This window comes from Oryzias melastigma, linkage group LG6 (genome assembly GCF_002922805.2).
Source record: "Oryzias melastigma strain HK-1 linkage group LG6, ASM292280v2, whole genome shotgun sequence".
Classification (NCBI taxonomy): Eukaryota; Metazoa; Chordata; class Actinopteri; order Beloniformes; family Adrianichthyidae; genus Oryzias; species Oryzias melastigma.
In genome coordinates, this window is record NC_050517.1 from 9,622,827 (window position 1) to 9,638,864 (window position 16,038).

General features: G+C 38.3%; 1 protein-coding gene and 1 long non-coding RNA gene across 3 annotated transcripts in view; one reads left to right on the forward strand and one right to left on the reverse strand.

Moving 5' to 3' along the window:
* Nucleotides 1–15,461, reverse strand: part of lingo1a (leucine rich repeat and Ig domain containing 1a) — a 170,863-nt gene extending 155,402 nt beyond the window's left edge. The window contains exon 1 of one of the 2 annotated variants that reach the window (XM_024282174.2): nt 15,055–15,461. The gene's annotated coding sequence lies outside the window, so the exon portion shown is untranslated. The remainder of the gene's footprint in view (nt 1–15,054) is intronic. The other variant, XM_024282173.2, reaches the window with a different exon arrangement.
* Nucleotides 5,273–6,675, forward strand: LOC118598834. The gene is made up of 2 exons (XR_004948009.1): nt 5,273–5,994; nt 6,404–6,675. It is a non-coding gene; the product is annotated as an uncharacterized LOC118598834 (long non-coding RNA).
* Nucleotides 15,462–16,038: the final 577 nt, after the last annotated feature.

Here is a 16,038-nt window from a genome sequence, read left to right on the forward strand (position 1 = left end):
CTTCTACGTTCAAAACTCTTGCGTTCACGAGTTGATATGCACGTTACTTTGACCATTTTTGGGCTCTACATGTCCAAAACACATGGTCGTTGAACATGTACTTAAAGTTAAACTAGATCAAACTTTGACTAATCGGGGCTCTGGATTTGGTAGTGAGGTATGGATGGCATTTCAACACATGAAAATAAAAATTGACCATGAAGGAGAAATGAATAATTGTAGTTTGTGCCCAGCTGGATTTATGACACAACGTCTTTCATATTGTCAGAACAGAGCTAGATTTGCATCGCAAATCAATTGAAGATCTATCTATCTATCTATCTATCTATCTATCTATCTATCTATCTATCTATCTATCTATCTTGCATGGTGTTGGATCCAGTAGAAAAGTGTCATATCAATAAATTGCTTTTTAGTATTCTAATATTAAATCTCTTTTCAAACATGGGTACATTTATAATGAAATCTTTTGTCATAAAAGTTTCATAAACCATCTGGTTGCTGTCAGTTCAGCGATTTGACTTTAGGCCTGAGATATGTCTCAGAATTAGCTCTCTGGAGACTGACCCAGTCATTAAAGCTGAAGGTTGCAGACATCCTTCCACCACCTAGATCTCCTTCATCTATACTCTTCCTCCTCTGCAGCTCCTGTCAGGCTGTGCCTTCTCCGTACACCAGTGAAAAGCTAGAAGTGCAGTGTTGTGCTATCTCGATCACTTTGTCGCGGGTAGTGATGGCATTAACTTGAAAACCTGCCATCATGGTATCTAACTTAGCAGACATGACAGCTGCATACGGCTCATCACAAAGAAAACTTTGTGAAACTGTCTGTGATAAGTGTACATAAAACATGCATCCAGACTCTTCAAACACTTGAAGAGATAGCCTATTTTTAGTGGTAGCTCACAGCAACAAACTGCATACATACAGTAAATTCCCCAGTTTTAGACTTGTGACCACCAACTACAGACTGCATAAACTATCAAACAAATCTCTGTCTTCAGAGCTTCCTCCAAAGGAAAGATACTGAAGCCGTTGCCAAAGTGGATGTGACAGACCGGCCTTGACTCTGTCTTTCTTCCTTCCCTGCAGTCCCCTTTAAGATCCATGGTGTGACCGATTATTAAAATTCTTATCGAATAAAAAATTAAATTGGCTCTGAACGGCTGAATTCTCACAGCAGACAATCTATCACACAGAAAAGTTGAAACTAAAGAAGATGGACGTGCAGTGTTGAGAGGAGGCAGAGTTTTCTGAGATTAAACTGAGAAAGATTTTGAGACCAAATCACAAGAAACTGTCTATTTGGGGCACTTTTAAAGATTCATACATATGCTAGGATTACATACATGTTTATACACAGTTTTTATCACATATTTACCTTTTTTATGTAAAAGGCAAAAAAAAAAAAAAAAATCCAGGTCGATATTAAATGAACAACTTTGAGTTAGAAAGTCCAAGTTTAATGTGTGAATCTGGTTTTGCTTCAGGCTGCAGATGCTTTATCATTGGCTGTTGTTATTTTTCCACCCACAATGTTCTTGTGAACATAGACTCTGCTGCCGGTGGTAAGCCTGCATCTGTTCGTGGGTTAACCTATGCTGGTGCTCCAGTTTTTTGGGCTCATGGTTTGCCATAGTGAGAAGCTGCCGCTACTTAATGCTTGATTCACTCTAGACACGGTGGGAAGCGGCGCAGAACGGAGGCCATTTCCATTCGGCGCCCTTGTTAACCTATGGTGTAGTTAGCATAAGATGCGAAGCACCGTGGTCTTCCGCGGCCGGCTCATGCAGCAATTGTTTCGGTGTCTGGTCTATCGCCTTGTTCACACCAGACGCGGAAGCATTGCGGAGTGTTGTCCGGGCGGAGTGTGTGCGGTCGGACACGTTTGGTAGTCAACCCATTGTGCTGACCCCTGTGTGTCTCGATGTCTGTGTATTTTCATCTTTACAGTCTGTTTAGATACAAAAACATGACAGCATTTGTCAATTGCTATATTTTAACGTGAAAACTTGGTTTTATTTTGAAAATTGACCAGATTTTCTTGTGTGTTGCGGTTGGATTGCTCAGTGGGCTAAGTGCAGAGCTGGCACACAGGAGATCTGGGTTCAATCCCCAGGGTGTCCACTGATCTCCATCCAGATTGGGTCCTTAGGCAACGCTGACGCTGCTGCCTAACTGGGTTCCCTTTGCCATCCAAATACAGGGTTGAGTCAGGAAGCGCATCCGGCCTAAAAACTCTGCCAAATAACTGTGTCAAAACCCCAAATGGGATAAGCCGAAATAAGATTTTACTCGTGTGTCTTGGCCTAACTTACTGCCAGGATTGACATGGATCACTTGCGGCTCGCGGAAAAAATAGACCAAACGCAGAAACGATTGCTGCACGGCACAATCGTTGTGTCTGGAGTGTACTTCACCATAGGTTAGCAAGGGCGCGGGATGGAAGGGGCCTCTGTTCCACATAGCTTCACAGCACTTTCGCGTCCGGTGTCAACCAGGCGTGAAAGAGCCACAGGTGTGTCTTGCAGTTCCCTTATGGTTGGATTGGCCACCTTAAGAGACGTCATGAAAATCCGATCCAAATGTGTGTGCAGGTGAGAGTTCTTGTAAGGATAAGTGAAGGTATACACATGTGATGTACAGGTGATGCTGTCATATGGTGTCCTTATGCCACACTCATTGTTAGTAAGTCATGCGTTCTGGGTCCTTACTGACTGTGCATGAATGCCACACGGACGGGGGTGGAGTTTATTCACAAGTGCCTGCAGAAGATTGTCTAATTTCTAACAGTCAGGCTGCACCACAAGGATATTTAACATATGAACAGCACCAACTGTTGTGTAGTCCACAGAATTTGGGTAAGTAAAAAAAGTGAAAATTCTGCATTTCACCTACTTTCCCCTTACTCACGCTTGTGTGTTAAGTATTTGCTATGACATGCTGCCTGCAGCATGCCCATAGAAAAAATGATGCTGTACGTGGTCAATAAGTGGTCTACCACCTTGATATTTGGTGAGGACCACCTTCATTCCTCATATAGGTTTTCCAATTTTTCGCCCGCAGTGTCTGACTACAAGGGCAGCTGTGGGTAAGGCTTTAGTCACATAGCATTTAGGAAGCTCCAACACCGGTTTCTTTGAGAAAAGTACTGTTAGATTTATGAGTAGTCCTCCTGTCAGACAGACTAGTGGAATGTTGATCCACAGCTGTCTGGTCTTCAGTTCTTCATTGCCTGTTCTGTCACCTTAATTGTTCTCCATGGTTTTTTCATGTCTACGTTTATTCATTGTTTTTGCCTCCAAACCTGCATATTGGGTCTTACATCTCCAGTTCCGGACAGTTTCTATTTTCTCTGATGTCAATAATATCCTAGAAGTTCAGATAAAAACTCTTGACTATTTTAACTTGGAGAGTGCGAGCATGAAAGTATGCAAAGAAACTTTCCAGCTTTCTATGCTTGTTACTCTTCCTAAGATGATAAGAAAGGAATATTTAACCTGCAGCTTAAAATTTTAAAAACAAAGTTTCCCAAACCCCAAAACACATTCCACATTCCCTTTTCTTGCTGTGGAATAAATCCCAAACATTTCTTAGATCTGGGATGTGCACTTGATAAAAACAAACAAAGAAAATGGAGGTGAGTCAGTCTGACAAAGATCAGCAACATCTGCAGTTCATTAGCTGTCCCGGATGTCTAGTGTTCATGATATAAAACAGCGGGATTCAATAGACAAGTGCAGAGCTTTTGGTGCTTTTGGCCTCAACTGTCCGCCCTCCGTGACCAAGGCTGTGTACGGAATCAATTTTGTGTTCATCCATTAACTTAACCTGCTGTGAAGAACAACTGGAGATTATCTGAGGTAGTGTTTGTTCCTGTCTGAAGGATGCACTTTGAAAAAATATTCTATTATTTGTTCTATCAATCCTGTACAGCATCTTACATAAAGATCTAGTTGTTCCCCATGCTATCAAGGCTACTTGGAAAGAAGTTACTCAGTCATATTGTTATCAGCAGTCAGAGTTGACGTTTTTTGTGCTGTGTTGTATTGAATTGATTTTTCTAAAATAAGATAAGTCAAATACAGACAGAACTGCACTACGTGGAAGAGAGCTAGCTTCATAGCCACACACATCTCAACACCAGAAATTACAATGGTACACAGGCCATTTTTTTCTGTTTCTTTTCTAAATTTGCAGCAGACTAAATTTGGAATGTATCAGCTACAATGGCATATAATACCATATCATTCTTCTCTGTTCTGTGGTCATTTAAAGTATTGTAAGCCTTGCAAGTTAATTGTGTTGTATTTGCTCTTATATATATATATATAAATATATATATATATATATATATATATATATATATATATATTACTAATGTTGATTTGGGAAAATTTGCTCTAATGTGAGGAACTTATTGTTATTACTGTTTGAAATCACCAAAATCTACTGTAAGCCCCGCCCATATTCCAACACACTAAGTCATGCACAGCTGATGAAGCTGGGTCTGCTTTTAAACCTAAATACATATTTATAGAATTTCTACCGTTCAGTTCTAAATATTTTCCCATTTGCTTGCCATACCATTTTTTGAAACAAGTGATTTTACCCACAAATGTGATTAAGATCAACTTGTTCCTCTATATCCATTTGCAATGCGGTGATATGTAAATTGTATCTACACACACCAATAAAGGGTATTAAAAATATTTTCTATTTCAGAATTTTATTCGACTGAACTCTTTTAAAGATCCATTTGGAAGAAACTATGATAAAACAACTAAAATGTGAAATTCAAAATTAAGCAATCCAAGGGATTAGTTATGCATAAATCAGAATTACATACGCATATCTCGGGGTGATACTTATGTCTCTCCATAACTATGCAGCATACCGCCTATCTCTATAGCCACAGGGGGCCAGAGTCTGGGTCTCCCTGTGCCAGTCCCCAGCCCAGATAAAATACAAGGATGTAACAGGAAGGGCATCCATCTCTGCCACAACAAATATGGGAATCAGTGGAAGTTGATATACTTAATTAAAAACATACTTAATCATTTTTGTTTACATTCTGTCAACTACAATAACTCTTTATGCATTTATTTGCGCACCATTTACGCAAATAACCTGATTCTGAAATGGAGAACAACACTTGCATTAAATGCTTACATTTTTCGTTATGCAAAACTTTACGCTCAAAAAGTGAAAGATATAAGGAGCTGCGAGAAAAGCTGCAAATCTCCGTGTCAGAAACAGCCGTTTGTCTTTAATTGCGTGATTACAGAGGGTGTGGTATTTAGGTGTTGCTGGTGACACTTCCAGTCTTAAAGGGTTTAGAATTAAAATGTTATAAAAAAAAAGGTAGTAGACGTATCACATATTCTAACTGCATCCACTTGAATAGGAAACAAAGAAGAGGCAATTCTATAATGGATCCTCATATTGCACAAAAACACTAAAGAAGTCATATACATTTTTCTTATATAAGAGTTCGCAAATTTTAGCCAAAAATAAATCTTTCTCTCCTTGTATTTCCTTTCAGTTAAACTTGCAGCACATTTACGTTGGTGTTATCTCATATGGAACTTTCTGTTGTTGTGCTTTTACTAAAATAGAAGTCTGCCGTTATCTATAATTATTTAAATAATTAGCAGCTTTCTGTTGGAGTTTTCTTTTTTTTTTTTTTTCGCTCTTTCTGAAGCTGTTTATGCTAAAGGTTTCAATACAAGCAAGACTAGGAAATGCTCCACAAACTAAGTTTTTTTCAGGTGGTCTTTTGTGGTGATTTGTTTTTTTACACTCTGAAATGACATAGGTAATGTTTTAACAGGATAATTATATATGTTTAAGTAATTGGTATGATTCACTCATGTAGTTGCTGTGACGATTTTCTGAGTATACAAATATTGCAGCAGTGCACACAAAGTCGTGATGGAAAGGTCTTTGCTGCCGCCTGTTTTTAACCTTCGCCAGTGACTGCATGTGGATAAGGTTAGATCAATATCAACATTAAAAGATTGAAACATTAAAATTAAAGGGAGCCAAAATGCTAGATTTTCCTTTTTGACTGTTTGAAATTAGTCTGTGTTGGAATATTTCAGACGATTAAAAACTAAAATTTTCAGCCTGCTTTAGACCTGCATACAGATTTTCAAGCTTAGATGTAGGTTGTTTTTTTTTTTTTATTTTATGTGAAACATATTAAAGTCCTTATTATTTTCAAGTAACAATGGAAGGCAAAAGGGAATATTTAAAAATGAAATGTTGCTGGTTTATTAGTGGACAAAGACTCTTATCACATATTTTTGTTAAAAAAGGCATACAAAGTTAATGAAGGGATAGTCTTGAGATTTTAGAGAAGCTCTGTATTGACACTAACTGTGATATATGTTCCTTTCAGGTGTGTTTCACTCTTTCTATGCTTCTTCTCTCCTTGGTAATGGACTCTGCTGGGGGCAGCCTCAATCTGCACGACATAAAAGGAAGAAAGCTGAAGCTTCCTTTTCTCAGCGTGTTTCTAATGAACCCAAACAGCGCTGGCTCGTGTGAGTCAATTTTCTCAGTGTATTCACAACGCATGGAGCAGAAAGTCGCCTTACTGAAGCAGTAAGTTTTCATGCTGATCAGCATGGAACCGATATATCTGTGGGCACAACTTAAAATAAAAAAAAATTTAAAAAAAAGAAAAAAGAATCCTATATTGTTACTTTGGAGACAAAAATCTGGATCTTTTCTTTTTCATTTAATTGGGTCATGTTTTCAGATGTAGCCCAAATGTTAGGACACCTGTCACAATAAGTAATGATCTTGTAGCGTTTATTTGTTACAAAACCAAAGAACCCAAACAAACGTAACCAGGCCAGGTACTGGGACAATCAAACTCATATTTTAATTAATTTTGCTAAAAAAATAAAAAATAAAAAAAAATAAACTAATATCCAGGAAGTTAGGTATGTTTTTTTTTTAAGCACATTAATTAAATTGTATTCAGTTTTTTTCAGAGATTTCCATGAAAATTCAAATGCAAAACCAAACTAAAATGTTATTTGTTGCATACATTGTATAATATGTTGTGCAATGCACTGGACCACTGTCTGACAGAGTACAACGCCAAAGTATAAGCGCAGTGTATATAAAAAAAAAATAAAAAAACAATAGAAAAAAATGCATTTCAATAACATTTTAAAGCCTACTATTATATATACATTGCAATGAGTGTGTTAATGTCACAAAGTGTAAAAGTTTCTATGTGCAATAAAGTGTTCAGGGCATATAATAGGCATGTCCAAAGTCTTTTTTTCTGTATGTTCCAGCTTAGATAATTTACAATACATTTAGAAAGTTTACAGTGAGCATGTGATAATGAATAATATTGTACATTACTCATGTGAACACAGATTTAATGTTCACAAAACACTTTTTTTTTCATTTTACACAGACTTTCTCTTAATTTAATTTCTGGTCTCAAACAAAGAATTCATAACTAATTTGGCTAATATGTACCTAAATGTTTTCCTGTTTTATGTGAAGAAATGGAAAGTATCCCAAAAAAAAAAAAAAAAGAAAGAAAGAAAGGAAAAAATCAATAGATGGTTAATTTACATTGACTGTTATTACAAGGGTTCAGCCTTGCAACACTCTGGTGAGCTGTCTGTAGTGTACCCCGGGGTTAAGAATTTGGATGGTTGGATAAGGGTTAAAGAAAATGTAGGCCAAATGGTTGGCCCTCACAAATTTTGACCTAACAAAATCTGTCTCCCTCTGCGAAAGATTTGGACACCCCTGGCTCATAAAGCATCAATGCTGTGCAGAGGTTGTGTAGAAGAGTGAGTTTTTAGTTAGAAACTTTTCAGGGAAGAACTTTTCTTACATTAACAACCTTGAATAAATGTAATTTTTCAAAAATATTCACAGCCTAATCATGGCCTGCCTTCCAGTTCCACTCTCAGGCTTTTAACCTTCAAGTCTTAAGCAGGTCCCAAGTCATTGTGGAGGGAATCAAGCAAGACAAGTAAATGCTTAGGTCAAGCAAATCACACGTCTAGTTATGCAAAAATGTGATTATCTACATCACAGTTTTCACACTTTAATCAGAGGTAGACTGTGGTGAGTCTCATACCTAAATTAGCAAGAGCTTATTATTTCTCCTTTTAGGAGGGTCAGAGCATTTATCTTGGGCGTAAAGGTGCTCTCATTAACAAAAAATAGCATTTCTGTTAGAATGGAAACAAGTATTCGAGGATAAATAATTAGTATACCTTTAAATGTAAAAAATACAGGGATTTCAAAACATTAAGTTGACCCTCACACAGTCTAGAATTATTTTAAAAAGATTCATATACTGTTTATAGTATAATTACATGGAGCACTGAATATCTTTATTCTACTATAACTTGATGGTTGTTGATGGTGTACTTACAGAGTCTTTATTTGCCTAAAGTTTGTTTGTTGCAGTTGATTTACTAACCAACTGCACGCCACCATCATTTCTTCTTGTCAAAGCATTATTGACCGTCTTCAGGCCAAACTCAGGCAAGACCATCTGCTGAGTGTGTGCTGCAATGGCCCCAGTATCCCGCCTTAGCATTTGTCTCACTAAAGACACTGCAGGCACCTCGTGTGCAGTTTTGGACCATCTTTAATGACTTTGTTCTACCAATACCCCCATCCCTTCTCCACTCTCCATATTGCACACTAAATCCTCGTTTGAGCACGGCTCTTTTTGCCTGTAATTTATTGTGCAAGCGTTCTAATTTGATCACCTGCAAATTATGAACGAGTAGCACATTTATTGTAAGCGCTCACACATGCAATTTTTGCTTTCGTTATTAGTACATCAGCCCTTAAGCATCCAATAGTACATCACCATTTCACATTATTTATTTATTTATTTATTTGTTTGTTTGTTTCAGGGGGTTGGGTTAGCTCTCTATCAAGTCTCTAAATAACACATCAAAAGGTAACCAAACACTAAATTGACTTTTTTTAGGCTGTTGTTGGTCCATGCCACATTTTGACAATTTAAAATAAACTTGTTTAATTCAAAATGTGACGACTTGTGAATGAAAATGTGTTGATCTGACATGAAGTGATACTGCTTATTATCATCCAACCAGCGATGTCCCATAGAACCTGTTTTCTAGTTTTCCTGTCGTATTGCATTTTTTTTAAATTTCATTTAGGGGTTTGTTTTTTTCCAGATATAAATATATATATATATATGTATATATTTATATATATATATATATATATATTTAAATGTTATTTAAATTTTTAAAATGTGGAAATGTAATGTTTTTAAATATTTATTTTGCTTTTTTAATTGTCCTGATCTTTAAAGTGTTTTTATGTCAAGTGATTTGTTGATGTAATATGTACTTCAGAGGAAACCATAGAAAGCCAAGCAACATAAAATGCTAAACTGAAACGCATCTATTTCGGACAACTTCCATTTAATCCCATAAAATAATATGTGACTAGGATGAGAAACGTTCTGCCAGAGTGATCAGTCAGAAGAGCGACTGTCCTCCTTATGGCCTAATGTTTTAATGGAGAAATAATGAAAAGAGAATGTAAAAAGTAAATACAATAATTCCATAGATCCAACAAATGCAAGAGGGACATTTGATTTGTGCATTGAATAAATCTTTTAAAGACCCAAAGGCTCTAGGCTGAGCATGAGGGCAACAGAGCAGGAATATTGATATGGTTTTGTAAATCAACAGCAGGTCACATTGGGGTGAATCTTTTCCCCAGACAGCAGCATCACCACTAGTGATGAATCCATACACACAAGATGAAAGGAGGTTCTGAATCATTTAGAAAATTCACAATTTCTACTGTTTGCATTTCATGTCAGAGCTGAGAAAAAGTCAGCTGTGGGTGGGAATTTGTATGGCTGCAGGCACGAAGGTCCTTCTACTCACGAAAAATAGTTTTTACTTTAAATAATGGGAGAGTCAGTACAGCAGATAAATGGCTCTTTTCAGATCAAAATGTGTCACGATGTGTCCAAATAACAACTTCATCAATGATTGCCTCCTTTGTAAGTTTTCTTGTTGTGATCCTTAAGTGCTGCAGCTTTCTGTAATATTTGGAAACTTCTCCACAGAAAACAATAAAGCTCAAATAAGCTCCTGTTTCACAATCTCCTAACTAATGGATTGTGACATGTTTTTCGGAAGCAAAATATTTTACTGCACATTTTCTGGTGAGGATGGGATTCACAATGCACATTATTTAGGTGTGTGCTACGCAGGATGCTTTCAAAGCAAAGGAATGGAAGCAACATTTCTTTCTGTGTTTACAAGGAAGGAGAAACCCCAGCAAAAAAAAAAAAAAATAGTAAAGAACATCCTCTTTCAATCTATCAACAATGTTATCAATTCTTCAGTTGTAATTGTAGCCACTGACCTTTTTCAATGATTTCAACAAATTTCAACTAATGTTCACGTGTCTTTGCTAAATTCAAAGTGTTTCCACACATTACATATATTTATTTATTTACTTTTTTATTATATTTTATTGGTATTGGTCAGTTCAATGTTATCCTGTATCTAATGTCTCCTCAAAGAGATTGATCTAGTGGATAACTCAATTAATTGATTAGACTCCTACTTTCCACCAAAAATACAGTGTGTTGCTACTGTAAAGTGTTGCATAACGGCGCAAAGACACTTGAATTACATTAACACCATGTACAGTTGAAGAGTTACAATAGCTAAAAGGTTAACATGGAGACACATGTTACACTTTCTGTTTAAAGATGGACCAAAAGAGGGTTTATTGCATTTAAATTGTAAATCAAAATTTTTTGTAACTTTAAATTAAAGGCATTACAATAGACAGACACATTTTTCCATATTGTTGTAAAATTTAGCAGTGTCGACAGTATGCAAAATCAATTGTGTTTTCTCACAAATGTATTACTTTTTGTTAATTTGTTCATATTTTTGTAATATTTTCAATATTTTTTTAATAAAGTTTGCAGTTACAATCTTTTTACTTGTCTAAGATTTCCTAAGCATCTGGCTTTAAATGTTCCTGTTTTGACTGGAACTCGGGTACCGCTTCTTTGGACACGGCCTGAGCCTTCATGGTGTTAGAGTGCACTCGGTTTATGGGAGGAGCCAATGATAGCATCATTCCCACTTCATGGCCAGAGTCACCAAGTGATGGTGGTTGTATTACCTTACGGTGCAGTCCAGCTTCCTCCCACTGTAAACTGATAAACATACTTCGTATATGTTGAATGGTTATTCTGGTGTCCCTCAGTGTGAATGTGTAACTGTTTGGCCCTGCGACAGGCCAGACGCACTTTACATGGTTTACTCCACCTTCATCCAGTAGCAGCTGGAGGCTCCAGTAACCCTGTGACCGTGGAAGGGATAAACCCTTAAACACCAGAGCTTTAGCCTATGTTTCCTTTCTTTTGGCAACAGTAACTCTTCAACTGTTTAATCAACGCAATTCCAGCAGATTCTGAATTGGAGAAAAGCAGCTTTCCCCTGTTGTGCAAATCTCCGAGTTTGTAAATTTTGGCATATCGGTGCAAAACAGATAAACAAAGCCTATTTTCTCTCAATCACAATTAGCTGATTGACGATTGTGTATAGTCCAAGAGTTATGGTACATCAAAGCGTTTTATTTAGATATCACTGGCGACATCTCCTGTGTTAAAGAGTTAAGCAGGTTTGGAGGATAGATGGGCCTCACTGTACTGATGCTCCTACTGATAACTGAAAAGTGTAAATTAGGCACAGACGTTATGAAATAATGAACAACTTCACAAAAATTCACAAGTTTTTACACATCTGTTACAGTTTGTACAGAGTAATTTAACTTTCAATTGGTTCAATTTCAGATTTACAGACATAAATACTTCCTTTGCCAGCATATGGTAGGATAGTTATTAATTTTACTCTTGTCTATTTAAACGACACATTCTCATTCCCAGGTTGTCACATGTTGATGTATGGTTAAGGACCCCTCTGCATCAAAAATGTATGTTTCTGGTGTCCCCAACTTGCCGTTTTTTAATGTGCTGGCTGTTCCAAGTAAATTAGGGCTCCCCAACCTCTGGGCTGCAAACCAGTACTGGTCTGGTACTGGGATGCGGACCGCACTGGCACCTTTATCCGGTACTGGACGCAAGTGATACCAAACGCAGACCACACCAGTACTTAACCCAGTACTGGACATTTGCTATACCAGATTACGGACTGGGTTTGGCTTAGGGTACCAGCCAGGTCCTGAGGTCTGGTACTCTTATCCGGTACTCGACGCACGCGGTGTTGGACATTCACCACACCGGTACTCTGATCCGGTACTGGACATGTGTCCGCTACTGGATTGGAGACCGAATTTTGCTTAGAGTACTGGGTCAGGGTACCGGCAGGCTCTCGAGGTTCGACAGAACTCCTGGACTCCCGATTTAATTGGAAAAACTAGCATTTGGGACACCTAAAACGTCAAAAAGTGAGACAGAAGGGTCCTTAACCATTCGGCCATATGTGATGACTTGGGAATGAGAATGTGTGGATTTAAAGTGGAGCATCTGTTGTAACATTTTTAAACATCAGGAGGTTGACTTTGGCCAAATAAAGGGAACACAAGCACAATGTGTGAACATTACACATGAAACCTGAAAGGAAACAGCTGCTTTTGTCACTCAGTCTCTACTTTAATTGTTCATAGAATTTGAAATTCAGATGCATTCCATACCTTCTGGTATTACATTATTTACACTGTTATTGCATTGTGGAATCATAATATCTCACATTCACAACAGTTTATCATAATTATTAATTCCTCGACACACAGGGGAGACAACATGCAAATTATGCTCAATGTGATTTATTAGAAATATGTGCTGTGAAGAGTAAAAAGCTTATATTATACATACTTTAGGTCTTTTGAATACTTGTGCTGCAGCTGTGTTGCCACACATATTAAATACATGCATGATGGTTTTGCATGTACAGGAGACACAAACAGTTATGTGACTGGGATTTAACATATAAAAAAACAAACAAATGACTACACTCAAAGCTCATTTTCACTCTGAGAAAGAAGCAGCTCAAATCTAGAGAACTCGACAACTGTACCCCATCAATACGGACGTCATTAGCGGCGAATTGCTGTAGCTAATTTGCCAACTTCATTTCATGCATCACCGTAAATTGTGAAACCACATTGGTAATAACCATTATTCGCTTTAATGCCATTTAGAAATCACTGCCTTGGAAGTTATGAAAAAAATTAGCTGTTAATTTCTCATTTGGTGATTGGCTGTATCGGTTCCCTGTTTTGGCTGCGGGAGGGGTATTAATGGGTGGTGTGAGTCACTTTTGGATGGAAGACACCTAATGCAGAAGGAGCTTTAAACTGCAGCCTTGGAGGGAGAAAATAACTCCTTCCAGGGCTGTGTGTGCAAAAGACTGGGAGGAGCAGGCTGAAGATGACCAGTAAATTTGCAAAATACGTCTGGATGACTCAGCTTTAATCAAACCACTGTTCATTAAAAGCTGCATTTCCTGATGCAGCATTCCTACTGAATGAAATAAAACCTTTTTAAAAGCTCCACCGAGTATTATCAGATTTATCCTGTTTGTTTTAATGCCCATGAAATCCATTCAGATCCCGCACAAAGACATTTCAGCAGCCTGGTTTCTTAAACTAGCAAACAATTATCCAGCGACTACACAATGGGATATGCTAATTAGACAAAACCACTTAGCTCACTGCATCTGAGCTAATCTGCCTTCATATATGTTTCATCATTTCTCGCCACTGCCAACTCCTCATTACAAACAGACACAAACAGTGTCTGTGCTTCACCTGAGTGTTAAAATGCATCATGGCCGGCCTTGGCTAAGTGCTGGAGTGCAATGTAAAAATGCTGCAGATCCACAAGGACCACCCAAGGTGGGGTAATTTGATTTGTCTTTAAGTTTTTTTTATGTTTTTTTTTTTTTACCCCTCTCTTGGTGTTACCGCAGATTCTTTTTCTACAAGAAGTAATGCGATAAATATCGATGTTCCTGACAGGAAATCCTGCCAAGCACGTGAAAGATGAAAGTCCTGGCTTATCCTTCACATGTTTTCCCTCAGAGAGGCTGTGGAAACTGACCCCTTGCCAAAAGGCTGAGTGTCAGAAGAGGCTTGGCTATCTGAGAGCTCTCTCTGAGGCATATTAGCACACTCTTTTCCTGTCTCAGCCCCCAATGTAGCTGGCTTCCTGTCAATCTGACATTGCTGCAGTCTCAGTTGTACCTTACCTTCCAATGGTCAGGCTGCACTCTAAACACGATCATTCCCTTTTATTTCAACAATTTCTCCTCTTCCTGCAGAGTTCATAGGTTGCCAGAACCATAAAACAATTTGTAATGTATATTTTAGTTCAAATATGGAGGGCCAACTTTATTACTTAAATTGGTTTACATGAAAATTCTGAAAAAGTAGAAAATAATGTGATTTTAATAATAATAAAATAATACAGAAAATACTCTGTAAGCCAAAGAAGTCTTTATAAATCATGTTTTTAACGTGAAAATCTGGTAGTGAAGGCCCAACTTTTGAGTGTCAAGATGCTCGTCTAGACCATGTCTCAGTCAGAATATGTGTGTTACAAATCACATTCCACTGTACTGCATCACACAGAAGAAGTACACAGAGCACACAGTGTACAAAGACTCCTTTCAGTGGTCAGCTTTTATGGAGCCAAAAGTAAAAAAACAGGCAGAAAAAAAAAGCAAAGTTGCCTATAAAAGATTGGTACTGAAAAACAACAGATCAATAGCAAGCACCAAGTGGAGCTTTGACAGGCACTGCGGGTGTTGGCCCACAGTTGTAGTTACTTCTATTTCACCCGAAGCAGCCCCCATACACATGTTTCCCCCCCCCACCCCATGTGTCCTACTTTCAATCGCTGGGTCTGCCTCCCGTCTGTCGATACTGCGTTCACCTGTCAATTTGCTGTGAAAAGTGAGTCAGATTCAAAGTGCAGGAGAAGCTCAGCAAAAGGAGACTGAGGGGGCGAGAAATCCTTACCAGAGCTGCAAAGAAGAAGAAATCCACAGATTGCTTGTTTCCATTCACAGAGCCTGCTCATTAAATCCAATATGCTGAGGAACGGACTGAAGGTTCCATGGAGAAGAAGTCTCGCCAAAGAGAAGGAAAAGGAGATGCTCTAATGGAAGGATGTAAGTAAAAGGTGGTGCACATGCACAGGAAGGAGGCTGTGATATCCGAGTCCAGACCACTTCATGAGTCCTCGCCGTCAGCTGCGAAGCCACACGTGTACGCAGGCTGACACACTCACGGGGAGGGTGTATCCGCGCCGCGTCTCAGCCCGCCTGAAAGATTGACCAAGCAGGATGGAGGGATGGCAATGGAGAGGAAGAGAGACGTGGAAGAAAGCAGGGGATTTGGAGAAGAGCGAGGTGGAGGGAGGAGCTGCAGTGTGTGATGAGCGCCTGGGAGAGGGGAGGGAAGAGGAGGAGAGACTCGCCGTTCCTCCTTATTTTTTCCCCTCACTCTGAATTGCAGCAGGAACCTGACGGTGGGAGCTGATTAAATTATTTCTCCATGTGGGAAGACTGATGGTGATGCTGAACAGCTCAGTGAAAAGAGGGAAAAGCACAGAATGTGCGACTCTGTCAGAATGCTGCATCCGAGGACATGAACTCCAACAGATTGAGTCCCATAGGATGTGGGGAGCTTGATGCAATGGCTTGACAGATTGTATCTAATCACAGCATCTCTTATTACATCTATATAGTTATATGGATACAAATTTACTGACCACAGTCTGACACATGGTTCACTCATGTATCCATTATCTGTACTTGCTCAGGGTTTAGAGGTTGGAGTTTATTCCAGCTATTTTTAGGTGAAGGGTAAACATTGGGCAAGTTAAAATTGCCACACTCATGGATTTTTTTCATATTGAATAATAATGCATTTCATTTTTTAGAATCCCAAAGAGATTTGGCAATTAATTACAGTTGTTAAGAACTTCAATACGAGAAATAA